A 19,444-nucleotide genomic window follows, 5' to 3' on the forward strand; every position below is an offset into this window, starting at 1 on the left:
CATGTCTGTGCTCTGAAGCAAAGCCTTTGCATACGTGGGGTGCTGGGTGCTTGGTTCCAGTTTTGTCCATGAGAAGTCTTTGCTGAGCTGATGCAACCCGAGGTTGAGGTGGCTGAGAAATCGTCATATGGAAACGTCTCATGATCCTCCTAAGCACCTTCCTTGGTCATAGGCCAGCTGGGAAGTGGGAGATGGAAAGGGGCTCAGCAGCAGTGATCCCTGGCTGGCTGGGTCTGCTTCTCACCCTTCCCAGCATGGCCACTGCAGGGTCACCCCATGGCCCCAGGGCACCACAGCCCCCTCGCTCTGCAGAGCAGCACCGCCAGCTCAGGGCCCCGTGGGGAGCATGGTCAGGGGTGCAGGAACGGCCAGCCAGGCCAGCATGGACACACTCACCTGGGGAAAGGCTCTCTGGGGAGAAGGGATGTCCAGGGAGAAGAGCAGGGCACCATGGCCGTGGAGGGGAGAAATAAAAAGAGCATCCCGTTCCTGTGTGTCCAGCTGGGGCAGGCTGCTGTGCTTCTGGGGCAGCCAGAGCTACAAGAGGAGCTCCAGGGCCAGGACCCTAATGCTGTCCTGGGGAGCAGGACTGGACCAGGGAGGAAGCAGGCTGCTGGTGGTGGGGACCTCCTGAGCATGACAGCAGGAGGGACACTGTCACAGACCTGCAGCTTGCCATTAACATCCCCTGGACAACCACCACTGCGATGTGCTGCCTTGCACCTAGGTCCCCGTGTCCGTTCCTCATGCCGTGGGTTCCTCGAGTCGAGTGCAGAGCAGGATGATGCAGCGCGGGGCTGCGGTGCCTCCCACCCTCTGGGAATGGCAGCAGGAAGCCAGACAGACACTAAGACTGCTGCAATGCACTGCCCCTGCGTGTGCAAGGGAAGGACTCCAGCCTCTGATCATCCCTGTGTGTGCGAGCAGTGAGTGAGGCCAGCTCACGTGTGGACACCTCACACAGCCCTGACATGGCTCTGCTGGACTCCAAGAGCAAAGGCCACCATCCCAGTCGCATTGATCTCACCTGCCCCAGGTTGCTGTCTGCTAGGTCAGGAACCTGTCTACTAGGTCCACGTCTATCAGGTCACCCTCCCCTGTCTTTTTCGGTCATTCTATACAACACCAACAAAAAAATGCATCTTACCCTGAAATCAAATTCATGATTTTGATTTGGAAAAAAATCAAAAGTATAAATGATAAAATCAAGAACCATCCCAATGGGAGCCCAAAGCCATTTATTCTCCAGGCTGAACTAGCTGATCAAGTGGACACATCCATTGGAGAAAACCATCTCCCTGGAAATGATCTCCTCTGGAGGGGTTTTCTGTGCTGTTGGCTATAAAGTGGTGTAAGGCTCCCCTGGTCAGACTTAGTCATCCAGTTGTTAAAAAATGGGGCCAAATGAATCTGTATAAATATAGAGGTAAGCAGCCCAGTGACATGACACAGTCCTTGTCTACCTTCCCATTCGTACTTCTCAAACGTGAGCTTTCTCTCCAGGCTCTGAGTGTGAACCCAAGCGCAGAAAGCACAAAACGACTTTTTTTTTCTGCAAATGAAAAATAGCCATCTGCGCATGATATGTTCTGTTATTCCTAATGGTTGAGCTATCCAACCCTTCAGCCAGATAGTTGTATTCTGCTTCCACAGCTTTATAGCCAATAGCACAAATAACCCCTCCAGTGGAGACTGTCTCCAAGGACATGGTTTTCTCAAATGGAAGTGTCCATTTCTTTCAGAAAAGTCCTAAGGAGGGATGAGCCTAAGAAATCTGCCTTTTAGATAAAGGCGTCCTTCAGTGGCTACAAAGGAAGCAGAAACTACTCCCTTACATCTACACATTGCAGGTGTTCAAACTGAATCCTAATGAACATTTTAATAAGTAAAAAGTGTTGTTCTGTCTTCTTTGATCTTTGAACTTAACCTGCTTCATCATGCTAGCCCCGTGCTGGAGCTCATTCTCACGTTTAGCTCTCTTACCCACTAAGCAGGTGCTCATGTTGGGGTTTGAAGGAGGAGAAGGACAACATCCTTGACAGAGGAGGAAACAGCCCCGAGAGGCTGAATCGTGACTGAACCCCGGGACAGTAGCTAAGGAAGGCTTACACTGAGCTCAGGAGAGTGGCTTGTGGAAGTCGGTGATGGCTGACATTCACTGGGTCACCAAGGAGATGGGATTCTGGGATCCCTGGCTCCTGAAGTTCTGAAGACTCAATGCACATACCAGTCACACACATAATGGGACTAATACTGGCAAAGCCAGGGATAGTGAGACCTACCCCAAGTGCTGCATTCCATCATGCCCACATGCCCCAGAGAAGAATCACTCCCTTGGGATTAAGAAGTCACTTCTTTCCCTTTGCACTCTGCTGCTAGGCTTTAGAGGTGTCATTTCCCAATCACGCAGAAACTAGCAGGCAAAAGAAGACCAGAAAAGTGCTTTGGGAGTGGGATGCCTAATGCGTCATCTCTCCCATGTCAATGTTCTAGGGGTCAATTATCTGTTCATGAAGGTAAAGTCTAAAAAGGCACATTGTGATGCAGAAGTTTGTAGTTCTTAATGGAGGGCTTTTAAAGTGCCATTAAACATGGTGCTCAACTGGAAGTGGTAGCCATCAGTACTAAGGCTGGCTTCTGTGATTTTCACATGCAGACAGCAGCCCCCAAAACCAGACAAACACACAAAGATGAGAAGGGATAGATTTCACTGCTTCTTCCTAAAAGGTGATTTTTGCCTCTGCCTCTTGCAACAGAGTCCAGAGATCAGACTCAAATGAAGGAACACATCGGAAGTTCCCCAGTACCACAGGAAGCTGATGCCTGATGTACCCAGTGCTGTTGTTTCCCTTTCCCTTAGGAAATGACAGAGATATTCTTCTCTGTTTTCTTCACCATTTTTTTTTTCTGGTTTTACTGCCTGGAAACACAAGAGGAGCCCTGATAATTCATATGCATGCTTCCAAAAAAAGCAGATGGGCATTACTCATGCATTCATCTTAGAAGCACAGTGTGAATAGAGTGAATTGTCCTAGGGAATTGCCTCGTGCTCTGCTGTCACTAGAAAATCAAAACTAAAAGCCTGACAAGGTGATACTAAGATGCTTGTTTGGCCACCCCACTTTTGCTGCCTCTGTACCCAAATTTCTTGGTCTGTTGTTTTTTTTACATGACATTACCATGGGAATCTGAACTTGATACGATGTTAAGGTGGTAGTTAGACAGGTGTTGGTATTTCTACACCAATTAGGGTTAGGCTAGGTTGGGATTAGGTTAGGGTGAGGGTTAGTGTCAGGGTTTGCCTTATGGTTTACTGGCCTTGCGGCAGAAGATTGTCACCACCTCACTGGTCACACCACTCGAGTGAACCTTGTTCTTGCCTGTGGATCAGGGTCTCTAAGCCACTGCTCGATCCCGTCCTTGTGCCACACAGGACAAGGGAGAGGGCTGTGACCATGGTTCAGCAACACCGAGGCACTGAAGGCCAATTTGAGTCCAGTTCTGGGTTACTGTCATTCTCAGATCAATACCGTGAATGTGGCCAGTCCATGTAACACACTCGTCTATCAGGTTTGGGGTAACTGGGCCTCCATTTTTTCCAGCAGAGGTGGGCACTACCTGGGTCCATGAACAAACAGGTGTACCTGGGCCACAGATTTAGGACAAGGCACTTTGGCTAAGCTAGCCCAGTGCTTTAAAGTTACTGAGAGGTTCACCACCCCATTCCGTATGTGGCAATTAATATATCAGGTTTCTCCAGTATCCTCAGATGAGGATGTCCTCATCCTGCTGGACCAGCTGATGAAGTATAGACTAGAGAAGTACACGGTGAGGTGGACTGAAGACTGAACTGCTGGGATCAAGGGGTTGTGACTGTGGCATGAAGTTCAGCCAGAGTCCAGCAAACAGCGGTGTACGCCAGGGGTCAACAGTGAGTCCAGTTCTCTTCAACACCTTCATTAATGATCTGGATGACGGGGCAGAGTGCAGTCTCAGCAAGTCTGATGATGATACGGAACTGGGAGGAATGACTGGTGTGCTGCTGTTTGGAGGGACCTGGACAGGCTGGAGAAATGGGCTGAAAGGAACCTCAGGTTCATCCAAAGGAAGTGCAAAGTCCTGCTCCGGTACCATGCCCCAGGATATTTTGGGGCTGACTGGCTAGAGGGAAACTGCAGAGAAGGACCTGGGACACCAAGCTGAACAGGAGCCGGGGCTGTGGATTAGCCCCAGTCGGCAATTAAGTACCACACAGCCGCTCGCTCAGCCTGGCCCCGCGGTGGGATGGGAGAGAGAATCGAAAGAGCAAAAGTAAGAAAACTCGTGGGTTGACATAAGAACAGTTTAATAATTGGAACAACAACAACAAAAAAAATTAATGAGAAGGGAAACAACAAGAGAGTGAGAGAGGAACAAAACCCCGGAAAAAACAAGTGATAGAACCGCTCACCACCCACCGACTGATGCCCAGCCAGTCCCTGAGCTGTGATCACTGCCCCCCCGGCCAACTCCCCCAGTTTCTATACTGAGCATGACATCATATGCAATGGAATACCCTTTGACCAGTTTGGATCAACTCTCTTGGCTCTGCCCCCTCCCAGTTTCTTGTGCACCTGGCAGAGCAGGGGAAGCTGAAAAGTCCTCGACTGGTGTAAACATTACTTAGCCACAACTAAAACATCAGTGTGCTATCAACATTATTCTCATCCTAAATCCAAAACGCAGCACTATATTAGTTACTAGGAAGAAAATTAACTCTATCCCAGTAGAAACCAGGACAAAAGAGAGCTGTGAAAAGGTCCTCCTGAAAGGACCAGAACAGTGGGGAAACCCCAGAAGCTGTGTGAGGGCACAGCTAGGGACCTCCCAAAGGCTCTCCTGGAGGGCTGCAAAACCAGGAGGGCCAAAGGCAGACAAATGGGATGGATCTAGCTGGGATGCTTTGAGAGGGAGCAGTGTGGCAACCATGAAGAAAGCTGCAGTGTGGGAGGGAAAAGAGAGCAATGCCAAGATCCCCGAAGGAAATCCACTGTCCATCTGGTGCCCTGACCCACCTCCCCAGAGTTACCTTAGTCCTACGAGGCAGACTCTGTGGTCCCACAGAACCCTCCTGCTTGCTGCCGGCCCCCCACTGACTGAAAAAGGAATGAGCATATCATGGTGCCGGTGAGGAAGAAGCCCCTTCTCCAATTTTCACATCAGAGTGCCTGGAGAAAGAGTGATCTCTGTTTAGGGCTGTTCTTGCAGCCTCCTCTGGGGTTCAGGCATTTTCTTGGAGCGGTTTCTCCAACAGAGAGAAGACATAACTAAGGCTACAAATGTGAAATTCAATTGGTGTCTTCCCACCAGGTCTGCCCCTGTCGAAGCAAGACCTCATCTTTATATCCCCTATGGCCTGCATTTCACACAATCATAGAATCTTAAAATGGTTGGGATTGGCAGGGACCTTAAATATCACCTAGTGCTATCTCCCGTGCCATGGGCAGGGATATCTTCCACTAGATCAGGCTGCTCAAAGACACTTCCAACCTGGCCTTAAACAATTCCAGTGAGGGGCAATCCACAATTACTCTGGGCAACTTTTCCAGGGTCTCATCACCCTCACAGTAAAGAATTTCTTCCTAAAAGCTAATCTAAATCTACCCCCCATCAGTTTAAAACCATTAGCCCTGTGATGGATGCACTCAACCCCTTAACCAAACCTGCAGTAGTTTGGTTCAGGCTCCAAAAGAGGTAAAGGCCTGATCTTAAACAGGGCCCAGAACTTCTCTAGTTCCAATCTGTTCTCTGAAAACCCACAAAGGAGCAGAGTGACACAGTGAGCATCGATGCCTGTGAGCGTGGAACACTGATCATGTGATTAATACATGAATAGCAGGTGGCTTTTCCAAGACTCATTTATCAAGGAACACAGAAAGCTGTGGGTACAAGGACTCTCATGCATACCTTTCCCATCACATGTCATTTGACTACAAGCCAACTGCTTTATTCCATAAATGTGACAGCCTCAGTGAGCCTTCTCTGAGCTCTCCCTGCTAGGCAGCGTGGCTGCACGGCGGTGATCTCTCCTTGAGCTGGGACACCTCACAAGGTTGATCCTCCAGGCAGAGAGACCTCTTACCAACAGCAGATCTTTGCTAAGTGACCGACAGCATGCTGAATTAATACTCATGAAACATTACTAATCCATGTAGTTATTAAATGTTAATTACTATAAAGTTTGTATAGGTAATTCCATTAGACATAAACCATTGTCCAAGTCTGAGACTAAGATTGGACCCGGCCGTACCTAAGCTCGATCAGGAGTTTAGAAAGCAGGAGGGTCCAGATGAACCTTGTGACTCAGCCGAAGGGTCTTTCTTACCCTTTCCACTCTGGTCTCTGTGTGAATCATTCTAACTCGATTCTCACTCGAGTTTCCTGTGTATGTTTCTTCCAAGCAGTAATTAATAAAGTGAAGCTTACCACCAAACTTATTGAACTGTGGTAAACCACTGTTAAACTTTGTTAAATTCCATCAAATTTATTGAATTTGAATGGATTTTATATTTATTGAATTTATTGAACCCTGTCAAATTATTCTTCTACCTCAATACAACATATTGCTGCTTCTCTCTTTGCAGTGAGGGGCATTCCACTCTTTCACGACACTCCAGCACAGGCCAACACACTCCTGGAGGTACCGGGGAGGAGGCTCAGGGAGCTACCAGACATGGACCTGCCTTCCACATGAAGAAAACTCTTCAACAACTTACCTGGGAGGATTATTGGGCTACTACGCAAGACTTCAGATGTCTCCAGAAGGAGTGAATACACTATTGGTGATGCCTAGGAGGACTCGTGGGGAGCTGCCAGGCATGGACCTGCCTCCACCATGGACAAAACAAACTAACTACCTAGGAGGAGGTTGGGGCTGCTACCCATGACTTCAGCTGTCTCCACATGAAACCAAAACACTCTTGGAGATGCCTGAGAGGAGTCCAGAGAGATGTCGGGCATTGACCTGCCTTCAACATGAAGAAAGCTCTTCAAGTAACTAACTAGGAGGACTCTGGGGCTGCTACCGGAGCCTTCAGCTATATCCAAGGAAGGCCAAAAAGCTCCTAAGGTGCCTGGGAAGAGTCCCAGAAATCTACATGGCATGGATCGTCCCCCAGCATTGACAAAACTCCTTGGATGGATTCCATGGGAGAGTCTGGGGCTGCTACCTATGAAATTCATCTCTGTCCAGGGGAGGCCAAAACACTCCTGGAGCTGTCTGGGAGGAATCCAGGGACCCACTGGACTTGGAGCTTCCTCCAACATGTTACAAAGCGCTTCGGGTAGCTACCTGGGAGGAGTCTGGGGCCGCTACCTGGGAATTCATCCATCTCCTGAAAAGGCAAAAACACTCCTGGAGCTGCCTGGCAGAGGTCCGGGGGAACTATGGACCATTGACCTTCCTCCAACATTGACAAAACACCTTGGCTAGCAACGTTAAAGGATTCTGGGGCTGCTACCTGGGAGTTCATCCATCTCCAGAGGAGGCCAAAGGACTCATGGAGATGCCTTGGATGAGTCCCGGGGAGCTTCTGGGCACGCACGTTGAGTGCTAAAGGAGGAAAATTTTTCATGTAACTATCGAGGAGGAGTCTGTTGCTGCCACCCAGGAAATTCAGCCATTTCCAGGGAACGTCAAAACACTCCCAAGCTGACTTAGAGGAGTCCCGCAAGGTACAGAGCATGGGCCTGCCTCCAACATTGGTAAAACTCCTTGGGTGGATTCCTTGGAGGAGTCTGGGGCTGCTACCTGCAAAATTGCACTGTCTCCAGGGCAGGGTAAAACATTCCAGAGCTGCCTGGGAGGAGTCCAAAGGAGCATACACAGTGCTGAGGTGCTACCTGGCAATTCACCAGTCTGTAGATATAACCCATATACTCCTGGAGATGTCTCGGAGGAGCCTCACAGAGCTACTGGGCATGGACCTGACTCCAGCATACACAAAACACCTTGGGTAGCCACCTTGGAAAACGCTGGGACAGCTCCCTGCGAGATTCAGCTGTGTCCAGGGGAGGCCAAAACGTTCTGCAGATTCCTCAGAGGATTCCCGAGGAGCTACGGGGTGTGGACCTGCCTCCAACACAAAGAAAAGTCTTCAACAAACTAGGAAATTGGTGATGCTGTGACCTGGGACTTTAGCTGTCTGTAAAGAAAATGAAAATGCTACAGCAGATGTATGGGAAAAGTCACAGAATCACAGAATCACAGAATCATATAGGTTGGAAAAGACCTTTAAGATCATCGAGTCCAACCATAAACCTAACACTGCCAAAACCACCACTACACCATGTCTCTAAGCACCTCATCCAAACGTCCTTTAAATACCTCCAGGGATGGCGACTCAACCACTTCCCTGGGCAGCCTGTTCCAATGCTTGATAACCCTCTCGGTGAAGAAAAATTTCCTAATATCCAGTCTAAACCTCCCCTGGTGCAACCTGAGGCCATTTCCTCTTGTCCTATCACTTGTTACCTGGGAGAAGAGACTGCCCCCCACCTCTCTACAACCTCCTTTCAGGTAGTTGAAGAGAGCGATAAGGTCTCCCCTCAGCCTCCTTTTCTCCAGGCTAAACAGTCCCAGCTCCCTCAGCCGCTCCCCATCAGCCTTGTGCTCCAGATCCTTCACCAGCTTCGTTGCCCTTCTCTGCACACGCTCCAGCACCTCAATGTCTCTCTTGTAGTGGGGGGCCCAAAACTGAACACAGCATTCGAGGTGCGGCCTCACCAGTGCCGAGTACAGGGGCACAATCACTTCCCTAGTCCTGCTGGCCACACTATTTTTGATACAAGCCAGGATGCCATTGGCTTTAGTGGCTCCTGGGCACACTGCTGGCTCATATTCAGGCGGCTGTCAACCAACACCCCCAGGTCCTTCTCTGCCAGGCAGCTTTCCAGCCACTCTTCCCCAAGCCTGTAGCGTTGCATGGGGTTGCTGTGGCCCAAGTGCAGGACCTTGCACTTGGCCTTGTTACACCTCATACAATTGGCCCCAGCCCATCGATCCAGCCTGTCCAGGTCCCTCTGCAGAGCCTGCCTACCCTCCAGCAGATCAACACTCCCACACAACTTGGTGTGATCTGCAAACTTACTGAGAGTACACTCGATCCCTTCGTCCATATCATTGATAAAGATGTTAAACAGAACTGGCCCCAACACCAAGCCCTGGGGAACACCGCTTGTGACCGGCCGCCAACCGGAGTAAACTCCATTCACCCCCACTCTTTGGGCCTGGCCGTCCAGCCAGTTCTTTACCCAGCGAAGAGTACACCCGTCCAAGCCATGAGCAGCCAGTTTCTCCAGGAGAATGCTGTGGGAGACCGTGTCAAAGGCTTTACTGAAGTCTAGATAGACAACATCCACAGCCTTTCCCTCATCCACTAGGCGGGTCACCTTGTCATAGAAGGAGATCAGGTTGGTCAAGCAGGACCTGCCTTTCCTGAACCCATGCTGGCTGGGCTTGATCCCTTGGTTATTCTCTACATGCCGTGTGATAGCACTCAGGATGATCTGCTCCATCAGCTTCCCCGGCACCGAGGTCAGGCTGACAGGCCTGTAGTTCCCCGGGTCCTCCTTCCGGCCCTTCTTGAAGATGGGTGTCACATTCGCTAATCTCCAGTCAGCAGGGACTTCCCCAGTTAGCCAGGACTGCTGGGAAATGATGGAAAGGGGCTTAGTGAGCTCTTCTGCCAGCTCCTTCAACACTCTCGGGTGGATCTCACCAGGCCCCATAGACTTGTGAGTGTCTAAGTGGTGCAGCAGGTCACTCACCATTTCCCCCTGGATTATGGGTGCTCCAGTCTGGTCCCCATCCCTATCTTCAAACTCCAGGGGCTGGGTACCCATAGAACAGTCGGCCCTGCTAATAAAGACTGAGGCAAAGAAGGCATTAAGTACCTCAGCCTTTTCCTCATCCTTGGTCACTGTGATCCCTCCCCCATCTACTAGGGGCTGGAGATTCTCCTTACCTCTCCTTTTGCTGCTAATGTATTTGAAGAAGTGGTTTTTGTGTCTTTTATAGCAGCAGCCAGACTGAGCTCTAACTCAGGCTTTGGCCCTTCTAGTTTTCTCCCTGCACAACCTCGCTACACCTTTGTAGTCCTCCTGAGTTGCCCGCCCCTTCTTCCAGAGGTCATAGACTCTCCTCTTTCTCCTGAGTTCGAGCCAGAGCTCTCTAGTCAGCCAGGCCGGTCTTCTTCCCCATCGGCTCGTCTTTCGGCACCTGGGGACAGCCCGCTCTTGTGCCTTTAGGACTTCCTCCTTAAAGAATGTCCAGCCTTCCTGGACCTCTTTGCCCATAAGGGCTGCCTCCCAGGGGACTCTCTCGACCAGTCTCCTAAACGGGCCGAAGTCCGCCCTCCGGAAGTCTAAGGTGGCAGTTTTGCTGACCCCCCTCGCCGCTTCTCCACGTATCAAAAACTCTATCATTTCATGATCACTCTGCCCAAGACAGCCTCCAGCCATCACATGGCTCACAAGTCCTTCTCTGTTGGTGAACAAGAGGTCCAGCGGGGCACCTTCCCTCGTTGGCTCACTCACCAGCTGTGTCAGGAAGTTATCTGCCACACGCTCCAGGAACCTCCTGGACTGTTTCCTCTCTGCTGTATTGTATTTCCAGCAGACATCCAGCAGGTTGAAGTCCCCCACAAGAACAAGGGCTGGCGATTGTGAGGCTTCTCCCAGCTGCTTATAGAATAGTTCGTCAGTCTCCTCATCCTGGTTGGGGGGTCTGTAACAGACTCCCACCACAATATCTGCCTTGTTGGTCTTTCCCCTGATTCTTACCCATAGACACTCCACCCTATCATCACCATCATCAAGCTCTAAACTATCCAGACCCTCCCTGACATATAGGGCTACCCCACCACCTCTCCTGCCTCCCCTGTCCCTCCTGAAGAGTTTATAGCAATCCATCGCCACACTCCAGTTGTGCGAGTCCTCCCACCACGTTTCCGTGATGGCAACCATATCATAGTTTTCCTGATGTACAATGGCTTCCAACTCCTCCTCCTTGTTGCCCATGCTGCGTGCATTGGTGTAGAGGCACTTCAGCTGGGCTGTCGTCCGTGTCTCCTTCATAGAAGAACACCCCTTGTGTGCTTTGAGGTGTTTCACTGGCATTTCCCTCTTGACTCCTAAAGTAGTAGCTGAACACCAGCATTCTTCTCTGCAAGGCAATTTCTAGCCCTGGTGAGCTCCTGTCTGATCTCTCCCCATCCCTCCTCTGAGCTGGCCTGGTGCTCCCAGCCCCTTCTCTAGGCTCCTCACAGGGCCCCAAGCTGGCAGTGATGCTCTGCAGAGCAAGTGGGCTGTGGGACCATGGAGTGACTCCACACTGGCTGTGCTGGTCAGGGAGGGAAGCGGATGCAGCTGGGTGGGCAGCAGTGCCACTGAGCTCCTTGCCAGGGCTCTAAAGCTGTGGAAGGAGCTCAGAGCATTTCTTGTGGCTCAGGATGTTTTCCAGCATACACATTGAACACTTTTGGGCTATTACTGAAGGAGATGTGTATCACCCTCCTGTCTCTTTTTCTGATCTTGCTGGGTCCCCACGTCCTCCCCTGGCATGGCAGAGCCCTTGTTTGCTTGTGGATACTTAAATATAGTGCTTTGCCTTGGGGTGACTCCACCTTGGATGGTCCCTTCCTTTGGGATGGCCACCCCCAGGCTCATCATTTCCTTGTAGATGCCCTCTTCTGTCCTGTGGACTCCAGTTCCCCCTCCAGAAAGATAGGCAGCTACCATTCAGATCTGCTGCATGTGGCAGAGCCCTGGGCAGGCAATTTGGAGCCTGTTCACCATCTCCAGTGCCATTTGGCACCCACAGCTGAGAGGTGAGTCCAGCCCTCATTCCCCAAAATGTCTCCCAGTACCTCCTCCCTGTGAGCCCACTGAGAACCAAGATCAGCAACAGGCCATGGTGAGTTCAGTTCCTGGAGCCTAGTCCTGACATCAGCAGGAAGAAGAGCCCAGCCTTCAGGAGCTGCCATGGGGACACACCATTTATTACAGAAATGCTCCTCAGGAAGTCAGCTCTGACACCCTGATGACACATTTCCCAAATGTAGGCACAGCCAGGCCACGCTTCTGAAGATGTCAGATGCATACAACTATGCCTGTATGACCATGATCATCATGGGAAAAAAATGAAATTAACCACTGAGGAGGGATGGGCAGCTTATTGCTGCTGAAGGTGGAAACATTGAATCAGTTTGTTCACTGCTTCTTTGAGCTCCTGGTTCCTCATGCTGTAGATGAGGGGGTTCACTGCTGGAGGAACCACCGAGTACAGAACTGCCACCACCAGGTCCAGAGATGGGTAAGAGATGGCGGGGTGCTTCAGGTAGGCAACCATGGTAGTACTAATAAACAGGGAGACCACAGCCAGGTGAGGGAGGCACGTGGAAAAGGTTTGTGCCGTCCCTGCTCAGAGGGGATCCTCAGCACAGCCCTGAAGATCTGCACATAGGACAGCACAATGAAAACAAAACACCCAAGAACAAGGACAAAATTGGTGGCAATAAGCCCAACTTCCCTGAGGTAGGAACGTGAGCAGGAGAGCTTGAGGATCTGGGGGATTTCACAGAAGAACTGGTCCAGGGCATTGCCTTGGCAGAGGGGTATGGAAAATGTATTGGCCGTGTGCAGCACAGCATAGAGAAACCCCCTGCCCCAGGCAGCTGCTGCCATGTGGACACAAGCTCTGCTGCCCAGGAGGGTCCCGTAGTGCAGGGGTTTGCAGATGGCAATGTAGCAGTCATAGGCCATGATGGTGAGCAGATAAAACTCTGCTGATATCAAGAAGATGAAGAAAAAGACCTGGGCAGCACATCCTGCATAGGAGATGGCCCTGGTGTCCCACAGAAAATTGGCCATGGATTTGGGGACAGTGGTGGAAATGGCTCCAAGGTCAAGAACAGAGAGGTTGAGGAGGAAGAAGTACATGGGGGTGTGGAGGCAGTGGTCGCAAGCTATGACTGTGATGATGAGGCCGTTGCCCAGGAGGGCAGCCAGGTAGATGCCCAGGAAGAGCCAGAAGTGCAAGAGCTGCAGCTCCCGCATGTCCGCAAATGCCAGGAGAAGGAACTCGGTGATGGAGCTGCTGTTGGACATCTGCTACCTCTGGGTGTGGAGTACTGAACAAGGAGGAAAGGACAGTGACAAGTTAGGGGAGACTTCTCTGAGGGAAACCAAAGCCATTTCCATACTACGCACTCCCTGCCCCTTCTCCAGTTCTATGAGACCTTCATTCAGCTCTGTTGCTGGAGCTCTGGGTGGTGCTGGCTGAGTGTGCCAGGAGGAGCAGGGCCTCTGCCCACTGGCTGCCATGGAGTCAGCTCTGCTCTGCAGCAGTGGGTTCATGGGAATGGTGTGGGCAGTCCTGGTGGTTGAATTTGTCAGATAGAACTGCTGCTAATGCAAAAGGGCTTGTCAGTATCTGCACTGCCATTGCTAAAAAACCCCACAATCATAAAAGTGTATCAGAGAGACAGTTTTTCACAGCTCTCTCCCATCTCAGCTGGAGATTTTCTTGGATTTCAGAAACCCTCATCATTTCTGCTGCACTCAGGGAGAGCAAAGGGAGCCCTGCGAGGCCAGAGGATTGCCTGTGGGTTAGTGCAGAGTGAGGGGAGCTGCTCTGTCCCTCTGTCTTGTTTCCAGCTGCCCTCTGCTTGTCCCTTTCTGAGACAGAGGGTAATCACACTCACACGTTAACCTGAAAAGACACCAGGCACTGCTGAGAGCAGAGAAATCCATTGCCGAGCACTAAGTGTCTCACCCTTTCTCAAGGTCTCAGCACCCCACTTGTAGCCAAGGACACACAGGGTTCGTTTCACCAACCCAGCAGAATTTCCTCCGACATAGCATCTCTGTGCTTCTCCATGGGGCATTCAGGTAACGCCAAGATGCTATAGGACAGATTTGCATCCTGGAGGGCAGCTCAGTGCTTGGAAGGACACCCCAAGGAGATACCCAAGGGTCCTAATGATGCTATCTCAGTAAGGGAGAGTCAGCTCATTCGCTGGGGAATGACACAGAGTGCATTGCCCACAGCCCCACAGCTTAGAGGAGAGCTTGGACACTTCATTCCCGTGGACACACCTGCATGGGAGGAATCACAAGAGCAGTGGCAGTGCCTGACTCGGCTGCTGCGGCTCCCATCCCCAGAGAGCCTGACAGCAAGAACAAGATAACAATCACAATAACACAGACTGGTGGAGAAACAAGGAGAAATGCAGTGATGGTCTAGCTGAGAGAGGCAAGTGGAGAGGTAGCTGGGCACTCAGGACAGCGTTTACCCTCACCCAGCTGTGCACAACACTTCCCAGACACTCACATTACTGGGCAGTTGCTCTCAGACCTGTGCTCTGCAGAGGGACATGGACTCGTGGCTGGAGAGCTGCAGCACGGCTCTGCTGGAGCTCTGGCTGCAGAGGAGGTGGTTCACGCCTTGGACCCCACAGCCCTGAGGGCAGAGGCTTTGCTGGCTGGGACAGGAGGCGAGGGGGCTTGCTCAGGGGAAGGGGTCTGCATTGGAGGGCATCATAGGGAGATTTTTGAATTCTCCCTCCCACAACATTTCTGGTTTCGTTTCCTCTCATTCCCTGATCATATCTCTGCTGCCTGGAGATTTTCCTCCTGGGAGGTGTTTCCCTGTCCCATGTCTTTCCCTGTCAGCACTCACAGACCCCATCCCAACATCTGTGCACTCAGCCTGGCCCTACAGAAACCTGCCTGTTTGCAGGGCACTGGCTGCATGCATGGTCCTGTTTGCAGGTGGAAAAGGGCAGGGAAGAAACACCCTGATGGGTCCAGCAGAGGTGATGCTGGTGCTCTCCATAGGCAGAGGAGCGGCTGAAGGCATGTTACGAGGCTTCTGGCAGACCTACTGATCACTCAAAGTTACAGCTCAGGAGTCTCAGTGACTTAATAAAACTTGAGAGCTCCTTTTCCTTTTGTCCTTTTCTCTTCCCCCCCCACCCCACCCCTTCCCCCCATCTCCCTGGAATAGGAAACTGAAAAGACAGACTCAGGAAAGCTCCTTATCTTTATAGTAATCCTTGTCTTGATCTTCTCCTTGAGACATCGCTTTCTAAATGTCCTGGGGGTGATGTGCAGCTGTGGGCAGCCCTGACCCATGCAGCACCCTCTCAACAGCAGAAAGACCCTGCCCTGCTGGGGGTCACTACTTCCACGCACAGCTTCTCCCCACAGCACCCTGGGGAGCTCCCCAGGCAGGCTGAGTGTTGACCCTGGCAGGAAGCAGAGTCCCTGCCCAGCACTCAACCCCCTGTGGTGCACGGACCCTGATCTGAAGGACAGCCCTGGGCACCCCTGCCTGCACACCCACCTTCAGACCCCTGCAGCCATCCCTGAGAGAAGGCAGCCATCATGCCCTGTCCCTCTGATGGTGCAGCAGGAAAACCCTTCTCTGGAGCATGTCTTCCTCCTCCTCTACACCACAGATTCTCCGACAGTTGACGTTACATACCTCATAGGCTGTGGGATGTGACAGCTTTAGGAGATCCCTCCAGGATCTGCAGATGCAATGCCCTGCAGCCACAGACTTACTGTCTGTGAAGAATTATCTTCGAATGAGCTCTCCGCATCCTCCCACTCCAGACTGCCTTTAACCTCTCTCTGCTTTGCTCCTCTCCCCTCTGCACCTGCAGGCAGTGCCCTCAGCCCTGCTGCCCTTTGCAGAGGAGCTGCTCCTGGGCAGAGCTGTCTCTCTGCAGCGCTGCCCGCTTGCCAGGAGCTCCCTCCATGCCAGGAGCCCAGCCCAGCTCAGCAGCAGAGGACCAGCCCAAGGCAGCACTTTCTCTGCCCCCTCTGGGCTCCCTCCAGGTGTCCCTGGGGCTGCAGGGGAACCTGCTGGGAAACAGGCTGAAGGCAGCACTCATGTTCCCTCCCTCAGCAGGGCGGGGAGACACTTCTTCCCAGCACTGTATTTTCTACGATGAGGAAAATATTTGGGCATGAGTATCACCTTTCCTTGTTCCATCATTACACAGGACACCTGCACAGTGAAATGGAAGGGATCTCCTTTACCTGTTCTGAGGGAAGTGATTCAGGTGAGTCAATGGAGCATCTCATCCTGGGTGTGTAGTCCTGGGGCTGGAAGGGGACTCAACTCCCTCCCATGCCTGCCACAAACCCCCAGGAGGTGGAAGTGGGATTTCCTCGCCTCAGTCCAACTATGCACAAAATAGGCACCTGCATATGAGCTCCTTGTCTCAGCTCCCATGGTCATCAGTGCAGATGGATGCTAGGCATGCGATGCAAATGTCTGCTGACACTTGAGGTGCCAGAAGTAGTCGAAGACATGTGCAGGGAACTGTAAACTGAAGTGGAGCACTTTGTAGAGACAGGGCAGCATCTGGGGGCATCCTCTTGGAGGCTGTTGAGAATTTCCTTTGGCCATCTGAAAGGGTGCCAAGTTATGGGCAGCTGAACTTGTTATGCTCAGGGCACCTTCTAGAGGTATTCATCTGAACAGTTGGAGTCATGTGGCATAGGGAGAGCTCAGCCTCTTTCTTCTCCTTCTGCTGTATTTACCAGATCTCCACTGACTCCACTGGCAGGTTTCTCATGGTCATCCCCACGTTGCCTAACAGAATTTAGGGCAGCTACTCAATTTAATGTTCAAATCCAGGCCCACAGAGCTACGGGAGATGCCAGGGCTTGCAGGAACAGCAGAGGACTTACAGGAAAGCAATTCCCATTCAGAGCAGACGTGTAACAGACACCCCAGAAGGCATTGCAAGGATTGCAATTTGCTGCCTGTATGCCATTGACTGTTGCCATCAGTCAGGGGCATCGGTCATCAAATGCCATCAGAGAGGCAAGGTCTGTCCCTCCTCTACCCAACAGCTGCAGGCGTTGTGTGTACATGAAGCACATCACACTGGGGTCTTTACTCAGTTCCTTGATGATACAGTCAAGGAACAGACCAATCATTTTCCCAATGTGCCTGGATACATCTTGTCTTCAAAGACAGCATCCTTCAAGCACAGCAATGATCCTTATAAAAAACTAATTGCAACTGGAAAGTGAATGCAACAGAACCAAGAAGAGCTGTTACTACATCAGGAACAGTTAAAGAAGAAAGAGAGAGACTGTGGGATCACTGCTGAATTTACTAAGAGTAGGTGTAGACAGATTTGAGATACTCTATGTCCTCTTTGCCTCAGTTATACCAGCAATTTCTCCCAGGCCTTTGGGCTCTGAAGCAGTACTCTGGAGGAGAACAACCAGGGCTGGATGGGGATCAAGCCAGGGGTTACTTGAGCAAACTACAGCCTTACCAGTCCGTGGGACTGGAGAAGTTGCATCCAAGGGTGCTGGTCAGCACGGTGAGCTCATGTGGATGACTGAGCACAGCCACCCCCAGCAGTGGGCATTCCCCATCTGTCAGGCTGAGGCATGCACACAAGATGGAAACATCTTTATCATCGCTGATTGGCACAGGAGGGACCTTCCTTCCTGTTGCATTCTCAGGGCTATCCTCTTCCTCAACCTCCACCCACAGACATCCCCTGCTTTCCATTGCTGGTTTCACACATGGTTTTGAGCATTTGCTAAAGCCACCAGCCATCCCCTTGTTTCTCACTGACATCCCCCAACCCTCTCTCCCACACCTACACATGGCCAAGCACTACTGCTCCGGGTCACTCACTCTTCAGAAGAGGCCTTGAGCATTTTGGATCTTCCAGATGCTTTTTACAATCTTCCTTGCTGCCTCCAGAGCTCGTGGTGGGATTTCCTGGCCACAACAGGGCCTTTTGTACATTACCTTTTATGAAACGGCTGTCTCTTTACGACTGTCTGTGCAGAAAGAGTAGTCACAGAAATGCACCAAATATATCAGAGCAGATGCTGAGTGAAGTGCCAGTAAGAACCAGGTGAGCTAGCCCCATGCCTGTGGCTTCCTGGCAAGGAATCTGTCCTGAGAAGGGGATCCAGCCTCTGCCGCTCTCTGGAGAGGAAAACCAGCAGTGTCCATGCCACCTGGGGACACAAAGGTGACTTTTGCAAGACCACCCTTCATCTGAACCACTTCAGATATGTACTTGTGGACTGGGTATCACGCTGTCTATTGCAAATACTGATTCCATTGGAATTGCTCAGAGGGGCCACCACAGATGCAGATTGCTCTGCTGCAGATACCTATATTGAGGCAGATTAATGCTTTTGCTGTTGTGTTTGTTGTTGTAGATACTGACATTCTTAGGGAAATCACAGAAACACTTGAAGGATAATTGGAGGGTTACCACCTTAGTGGCCCTCCAGTGAACTGGTTCCTGTTTGCCATTGTCTCACTGTCATTGTGCAGGGTGTGGTGTAAAAGGTGCTGAGCAGAGGGGGATAATCACTCCTCCTGGCTGTGCTCCTGCTCACACAGCCCAGGATGCTGTTGGCCGCCTTCGCTGCTGGCTCCTGTTTTGCCTCATGAAACTCCAGGACCACCAGAGCCATTTCCACAGAGCTGCTGCCCAGCCACGCAGCTCCTGGCCTCTGTCGCTGCAGCCTATAACTCCCCTGCTCAGTCCTTGGGTCTTTTTAGAAGATGTATGCAGGATTGGCTTTTTGCTTCTCTCTCCTGATGACCTTCCACAATGTATCAGAGCAGCCCTGCTATGACATGGGCCTGGTCTCTCAACACCCTGGGATTCATCCCATCTGGTCCAATGGACTATGAAGGGTTGAGCTTACCTAGGAAACCCCTGACTTGACCTCCATCCACTGCTGGATTTGCCTGGGGTTCTGCCTCTTCGGTACATGGAACTGGGTGACCTTGCTGGTGAAGACAAAAGCCAAGACTACCTCACACCTATCTGCACCTAACTTTAGCAAATTCAGCCACACATTATCTTCATTTCATCTTTTTGTCAGACCACAGCTGTAGTGAGCTCTGCTGCCCATCTGTGCTGCTCACATGGGCTCCCCCACTAAAAGTCACAAGACCAGGCCAAAGTCTGCTCCTCTGAGGTCTGGCATCTGCACTCTTCTATTCTCCTTCCCCTTGTGAGGTGAGACCCCACTATTCCATGGTCATGACAGCCAAGGCTGACACTGGTTTTCAAGTCCATGTACAGTTCTTCCTTCTTTGAGAGGAACAGATGCAGATGAGCATCACCACAGATGACCAATCTGGCAGCTGTGCTATAAAGACCTGTGTCCCAAGCTGTGTCTTGACCAAGCCCCTCCAGAAAGCTCCAGGACTGTTTGCGTGCTGTTGTGGTCCCCTCCCAGTGAATGCCAGGGTAATTAAAGTCCACAGGGGGACTTCAATGGGTTCTTTGTCTCCCACCAAAACGTCACCCTTACCAGCCTCTCCTCTGACCCTCACCCACAAGGGCTCACCCAACATGTTCATCCCATAGAGGAGCTCCACACACCTAAGCAG

This window comes from Mycteria americana, unplaced genomic scaffold (assembly GCF_035582795.1).
Source record: "Mycteria americana isolate JAX WOST 10 ecotype Jacksonville Zoo and Gardens unplaced genomic scaffold, USCA_MyAme_1.0 Scaffold_68, whole genome shotgun sequence".
NCBI lineage: Eukaryota > Metazoa > Chordata > Aves > Ciconiiformes > Ciconiidae > Mycteria > Mycteria americana.